Here is an 8,193-nt window from a genome sequence, read left to right as displayed (position 1 = left end):
GAGGTCATGATCTGAGCTGTGAGATCATGTCCTGAGCCGAAATCAGATGTTTAACCAACTGAGCCACCCAGGTGCTTCCCTTGTCTGCTAATTCTAATAATTGGGTTTTCTTTAGATATGCTTTAAAACACTGTCCTTTCTCTTGACTACATGTCATATATATTTTTTGTGTGTGGAGGTTTGTCATCAATTTTAGTTATATTCACATTGTGTATAAAATGACTAAGTATATTGAAGCATAGTATTACATTGTTCTATCCCTTTATCAGCCTGCAAACTCTTTCCTCTATGTAGCAGTTTGGGTGGGTAAGTAAACTTTGAGATTCCTTATAAAAGTAAAGTTGAGTTAAATAGGAACCATGGATTTGTGGCTCCTGGATGGCTCAGTAGATTAAGCGTCTGACTTCAGCTCAAGTCATGATCTTGTCAGTGAGTTCTAGCCCCGTGTCGGGCTCTGTGCTGACAGCTCAGAGCCTGGAGCCTGTGTCGGATTCTGTGTCTCCCTCTCTCTCTGCCCCTCCCCTGCTTGAGCTCTGTGTCTCTCTCTCTCTCACAAGTAAACATTAAAAAATTGAAAAAAATAGGAACCATGGATTTAATGACAGCCTCTGCAACTTCCACTTTTTTGAAAATGTGGTGTGTGAGATCTTTTGGGAGAGACCTGAAAAAGTCTAGATTTGGCATGAGAAGAGTGAATCAGTATACAAGACCTGAAGTAATCAAATGAGGGTTTTCAAGAAAATAGACAAAATTCTTCTTGATAAAGGAATGGTTAATAAAAGTGAAAGACTAGGGACAATAGAGTACTAAGGAGGGAGAGAGAATTGTCTCCTTATCCTCTTACAATAATATATATTGTGGGGGCTGTCGAGCCTAAAATCTGTAGGGCAAGCTGGCAACCTAGAAATTCAGGTAAGAGTTGTACTCTTGAGTCTGAAGCCTGGAATCTCAGGCAATAATTGTATGTTGCAGTATGAAAGTGGAATTCCTTCTTCTTTGGGAACCCTCAGGTTTTAAGACTTCAATTGATTGGGTGAAGTCCACTCACATTATAAAAGCCAATCTGCCTTATTTAAAGTCAGTGATTGCAAATGTGAATCATGTATAAAATTAACTTTGCAGCAACATCTGGATTAGTGTTTGACCCAACAACTAGTGTCTATAGTCAAGTTGCCATATAAAATTAACTATTTATTGCCCCTGGAGAGTCAAGGAAAATTTTATAGGGAAGATAGAAATTTAGAGGGCTCTTAAAAGAATGATTTAAATATGGGAGTAGAAGATTATGGGCAGGAATTTCATGTAAAAGAAATGGCAAGGACAAAAATCTGGCAACCACTAACATTTCCAATCACATAGTGAAATTCCTTTAGGCTAATGCTTACAATTCAATTTCACCCCTGTTCAAGGTCGGCTGTCCAGTTGAGTGGAGAAAGAAAAGGCAAAATTATATACATAAAGAATCATAAAACCTTAAAAGTTGCAAACACATCAGTAATCATTTGTTCCAACATTTCACTTAAGGTAGCGTTTCTAAATTTTCCACCTATAATTTGGAGACCTATTTTCCTCTTGATTGTCTGTGCCTTGGACATCTAATTCTCTTATAGGGTGGATACTGTGAGGTTTGTATATAATTATTAGAACATTCTCTACTCAGAATAGCATGGCATACTGGTTAGGGCAGAACTCTGTAAGTAGTATTTCTTGGCTCTAATCCAAGTTCTAGCACTTAGTAGTAGTGTGAACATGTGTGTGTTGTATAATCTTTGTGTGTCCAGTAATATTCTGTGTAACATGGGAATAGTAACCATGCCTACCTCCAGGAAATAGGGTTGTTAGAAATACCTGAGATGATCCCAGTAAATTGCTACCATCTTGCATATATAACAATCTACATTCACTATTGTTATTGTAATGCTAATATTAATGTAGCAATAATCCAAAAATAATAATAGAACATTATGTTGATGAAAAATGATATTCACCTGGTAGTGGGATTGGAGCAGGATTAGAGCTAATCTCTCTTTCACAAGGAAAACCTTCTGATGATCATTTCCTCTTCAAGTCTAAATGTTTTCACTTCTTTCAACTATTATTCATATAGTACTTTCCAAATCTTTATGATTCTAGTCATTCTTTAGAGTATACTACATTTGCCAATGTCCTTGAAATGAAATTAAAGTTATTCCAAATATGTCCTGACCAGAGTGCACTTCTGCAGAACTGTTTCTTTCCTTGAGAAAACTCTGACTTCTATTTATGCATCATAAGCTTGCTTTGACTTTTTTTTTTTATAGCAAATTGATGGTTCTATGGAATTTATAACTAACTCCTAGGTCTTACCACATAATTCACTATTATGTCGATTTCCACTCACACTTATGAGTGTGAGTGGAGTTCCACTCACTACTATCAGTAATTGCTGTGCCCTTGATGTGTTCCAACCAAAAGCTGGAGTTTTTCTTTACTCATAAAAAGCTCTACCATATTTATTACTTATTAAATAAACCATTTATTAACTTTTGTTGAATGTCCATGTTTTACCAATTCTGAGTATATTACCTTATTAAACTTTATTCCACTTGGTAGCAGTCACAGTTTGATAAGTAAAACTTCTATGCCTTAATCTAAGGCTTTTAAAACATTTGCGTGAGTTCAGGATCAAGTTAAGTCCTTGAGAACACCATCATAGACACTCCCCCCAAACTGTTACTCCTATGTTTAAACTTTTGGGTTAAGGTTGTTGAAATAATAATTTATCAAACTTCTCTGCCATCTACTTCTCATTTATCTCTCTTGGACCAGTAGAATATCTTGAGATGCTTTCCAAAAGTTCCTGCCAAATGTGATTTCTAATTAAGAGAACCTAAAAGAAATGGTATTAGTATTACATGACTAATTCTTAGTAAATCTGTATGTACTACCAAATGATATCTTCTGCTTTCAATGTGCTCATAATCACTTGGTTAAATATGGAATGGAGCCCTTGAACAAAAGGTAACATTGATGGCGTTCCAAGGAATAAAACATTAATGGATAATCAGAAGAAGCTGCTCGCTACTCAGGAAAGAACTTTCTTTCTTTCTGAGCTACTTGCAGATAGATGGAGCCAAATGGTTGAGTTTTGAACAGTGAAATTTGAGTGGACGTGATATCTACTCTTCAAGGACCAAGACTTTTAAGAAGCAGTTATGGTACTTTCATGCTCTCTCCCTTTCTTTTGATTTTGATTGTAGAGAATTATAATGTTTTAGGGATTGACAGAGCTTTAAGATCAATGGATACTGTTTTCTGAATTAAGACTAATTAAAAGTACCCAGCTCTTCAGGAACACTTTCTTTAAAAGGGTTATGTGAGGAAGAAATAAACATTTTGTGCTCCTTTATGTATTTTTTGGTTTATTTGATATAGCAGTTAAGCCAACCAAACTAATACAAATTAAATTTGTTCTAAAATTATCGTGTAAAAATATTTTTAGCTCATGCTTAAACAGCTTTAATAATGGGGAAAAAACTCAAGTAACATGCTTAGCCAGTGTAGAGCTCTGATTCCAAGTAAGAAAATTGCTTAGGTGAAATGTTTTCCTGAAGAACTTTATAAAATCCTGACCTCCTTTCAAAGTACCAATTAAATCTTTGTACAGTGAATAAGTCTATTGTCCACTTCCTAAATCATGAGCTGGTGTCTCACCTATCCCCATAAAATTAAAATAGCCCCATCTTCTGGACCAAACAACTGAGGAAGACCTGTTTTTATAGTACATAATTATCACATCCCAGATGTGGCAACTGTGATTCTCCATGAAGTTATAGTCCTCTCAAAAATAATCTGATGCATACTGTCTGGAATTCTATGGAGCAGTAAAGATCATGTGCCAATTATTTCTGGTATTTGAACATCTGAGTGGTAGATACCAACTGATTCCACCCCCGCCCCGCCCCCGCCACCCAACTGTCTTTGGCACAAACCCACAAATCACCTCAAGTTTCTTCATTCAAAGTAAATGAAACAAAATATCATTCATTAGCTCTCCACTTAGAATATCTTAAACCCTACTTCTGTTAAGCAGAAGGACCCCACTATACATTACCCTGCTAGGGGAGGCCTTCCTGAAGAAAGGGATGCTTATATTGGATTGCCTAGCCAAGTCATTAAACATACCTTCACTGGTCCATTAATTCAAGCCCCAAACACTAAAAAATTGCGCTATTTTTTTCTTGACACTTCTCCTAATATCATTCTCACATATTTCCCTAACTTTTTGGCCAGGATTACTGGCCATTATTACCTTGATATTTGTGAGGTTCAGCATTCCACAAGATCACCCTCACTTCTGAAACCAATTGCAAGTGTTGAGGTCCCCAAGATTACCACAGTTTTGACAAACCATTAGAAATGCTCATGGAACTCACTGATAACTATTATCCTTATGGTCATAATTTATTACAGGGAAAGGATACAGATTAAAATCAGCAATGGGAAGAGATTCAGTAGGCAGGATCCAAACATGATTTTGCAATTGTCCTCTCCCAACAGAGCTGTAGAAAGTGCTAACTTCTTTGGCAATAATGTGTGAAAATATTCATAGAGTATTGACCACAAGGGAAGGTTGCCTGAGCCTTGGTGTCCAGAGTTTTATCCAGCCTTGGTCACATAGCATGATTGATGGTGCAGGTAGCTAGCCTTAGGCTTCAGTAGTTCTGGAGGCTGAGCTGATCCTGAGTGGGCAAAGCCCCTACCATTGTTAACATAGACTATCTGAGGTGACTTGAGGCCCCAGGTAATCCAAAAATTATTATTAAGCAATATGTTCCAAAGGCAGAGATCCTCCTAGAAGCTGCCTACAAGGCCAGCAGTATCTCTGGGTAAAGTTAATCCCCAACTGTGCAATGTTTACTGTAAGCTTCTCCCAATGTTGTTTAATAACAGCATATGTGAAAGTTATAGAAAGCTATGTAACCATTGCTTGATTCCATCAACAAATATGTATGGAACAGTGACTTTGTGTCAAGTTCTTTTCTGTATCCTTGCTAATCTTTGGAGTTCAGTTTTCTTCATATATTTTTTTCTTGGCTTGTTTTCTGAGTTTAAAAATCTCCACACACTTAAGTGAGAATACTCTACTCATGATCTTGTTAGAATAGAAGGAGGGCTTGGGGCGCCTGGGTGGCTCAGTCGGTTGAGCATCTGACTTCGGCTAAGGTCATGATCTTGTGGTCCGTGAGTTCCAGCCCTGTGTCAAGCTCTGTGCTGACAGCTCAGAGCCTGGAGCCTGCTTTGGATTCTGTGTCTCCTTCTCTCTCTGCCCTCCCCTCCCCTCACTCTCTGTCTCTCTGTCTTTCTCTCAAAAATAAACCTTAAAAAAGTTTAAAAAAAAAATAGAAGGAGGGCTCTCCCAGCTGTAATGTCTCTCTCCCTCATGGAATTCTGTAGACAATCTGGACTAATGTTCTGCCTCATTTCCTACCACTCTCCCTCTTACTCCCCACCCAATTCGGTTTCTACCACACTTGCTTCCTAGCATTCTTTAGACACTTCTGCATCAGGGATTTTGCAACAGCTTTTCTTTCTTTTTGAAGTTCTATTCCACAGATATCTGTTTGATTCTTTTTCTCAACTCCTTCATCTCTTAACCTAAAGGTCATCTTCTCCAGGAAGGCTTTTTTAGTGTTCTATCTGAAACTGTAAGCCTCTTCTCCAAACTTTCTATCACCTGTTTCAATTTTTGTACTTAACATAAAAATCAACTCTTAGGATATATGCTAATAATTACAGTGCTCATTAACTGTTTCTCTTCTCAGGAGGTAGACATCAAATGCCAAGGATTTTTGTCTATTTTTTCACCATTTTATCCTGAATGTTTAGAATAGAACTTGAAGGATAATGTTCAATAGGTATTTCTTTATTGAATGAATGAATTTCTATGTATTTTCACATAAAATGTGCTATTAGTCAATACTTTCCTTCTTTTTATTCAGTTGGATTCTTTTAAATGTATGTCTTAAAGTACAGCCTTTTCATTGAACCCATTTAGCCACATCTTTGAAAGTTTAAGTTAGACTAGTTTAAGCTAATCCAGACTTTGAAGTCAGCAGGATATAGATTTGAATCTGTTTTTGCATTACCAGCTGAATGACTCAGAACAGTTTAATAATTCCCACCAACACTGTTTTCTCAACTTTAAGTGTATATAATATCGATTTCACAGAGTTGTGAGGTTGTGCCATGTGATATTTTCTTAACAGATTTGTCCCTATTTTCCCCCTTTCCACTGCTATATTTTGAAATATGGATTTCATCTTTTAATGCTTCTATAATACCTCAGCTTCTGGTGCTCAAAAACCTGGAATCTTGCTTTCGATCTCTCTCTCCAGATTGTTACTATAAATTGTTAACAGGACAAGGTTGAAAATATGGAATAGAAAATACTATGAATGTGTTCCTAATGAATCCATTTGACTTTTAGTCATCAGCTGTTTTTTTTTTCCTTCAAAATATTATTTAATTTTGTATGTCCTATTGGGAGTCTTTTTACCTTTCAGAAAAAAAAATATAACCAAATTTTCCCACTCTCTCTGTTTTGGTATTTCTTCATTTCCTCATCATTACTCAGAAATTTCTTGTGATTGTCAATCAATCCTACTTACACTTAGTTTTTCTCTCCTGGGATGACATTTCTCTGAGGCAGGAGACCTCATACAGAGTAGTGAGTACACCTTTTTTTGGTCTTAATTTTCAGGTTCCTCTTCTAAATGCTTGTTGTATATATTTTAGTTTGACCATTTTCATTTATGGAGAACAGATAAACAATGAGATGGCATCCATTTTTGCAATGTTATCTATCAACTTTACACCATCAACTCCAGGCAATGAGTCTAGCTATTCATTGTTAATTTTGTCCCAGCAAGCATCTAAATGAAGCAATATTTGAGCTTTGGAAGATGATGATAAGCCTCAGCTGATATTATTCTTACATTCCTGTGATATTCTCTAATCTTCTTCACATTGGTTTTGTGTCTTATTTCCATCTTATTAAATGCTCTTGTGTTTCCATCTTAATATATTTTCCCAGCATTTACTTTCCACAAAGTTCTGGTGCAACTAAAACAATTATACATGTACCTTCTATCTTTTCCTCACATATAATTGCATTGCCAGAAATAATTTCTGTGAGAGCACTTCAGACTGCTTGAATCATTGTCCACTTCTGAGACATGAATTAGTGCTTTCCTTACACCTGAACTTTTCAGTCTGTCTGTCCTCCAAAAGTAGGATACATTAATTATTATGCTCAGTCTTCAATTTCATGGCTATCAAAATTCTATGATGATGAAATTACTTACTCCCTAGGTTGCCATCATGTCTTCTTCACCAAATACATTCCTTCTTTTTCATTGGTATAAAGTTGTGAGAAACGAACTAGTAAATAATTTAGTAACTTCCTCCTTTTTACCACAAAAGACCCTTTTTCATTATTTGCCCATGCATTATTGTAGAGTTTCCAGTGCATTCTTGGAATGCATGGTTTTCAGTGCTTTATTTCCAAACTAAAATAAATAGGCTATGTGTTCTTATTCTTAAATATTCAATTACTTTAAAGCATTTAAAAATACTAAAAGGAAGCTAAGGACCTCCATAACTATTTTTAAAAACCTCCAGTTGTAGTGTCTGCTTGTACATATTTCCAGCACTTGGGAAAATAAAATTTTAAACAAAATGGGAATTTTCAGTAGATGTCTGGAGAACATGTCTCATGGTAACTAGAATAACTTGCCTCTGAATCAGTTCTGTAATCCATATTAGGAAATGTTAGTGATGTAGTATATTGTTGAGCGTTCCTGATAGCTAATTTTTAATGTATATTTTTACAATAATAATGCTCTGCTTCTCCTTTAATCTTTCTTAAACATTGAATTAACTATGGTAAGTAATGTGGTGACAGATGACAGAGTAAGATTGCCCTCACTTAGAACCAGAATACTCTTCCTTAGATTTCACTCTGTTTCCAAGATTTCATCTTAACTGTGAATATTCTTAATATATTCTCTTCTATATCTCTTTCTACTGTATCTATTTATTTCAAATAAACAGGACTAGATGTATATTTCCATCAACTATTTTATTCATGATATACCCATATTCATATTTATATGTCCATAAAATAAACATGTTTTATGTTTAAATGAGAAT

This window comes from Lynx rufus, unplaced genomic scaffold, assembly GCF_022079265.1.
Source record: "Lynx rufus isolate CCGP_SWC_20201006 ecotype Redwood Valley unplaced genomic scaffold, mLynRuf1.p SCAF_3, whole genome shotgun sequence".
In the NCBI taxonomy this organism is placed as follows: Eukaryota; Metazoa; Chordata; class Mammalia; order Carnivora; family Felidae; genus Lynx; species Lynx rufus.
Note: the sequence above shows the minus strand (reverse complement) of the source record.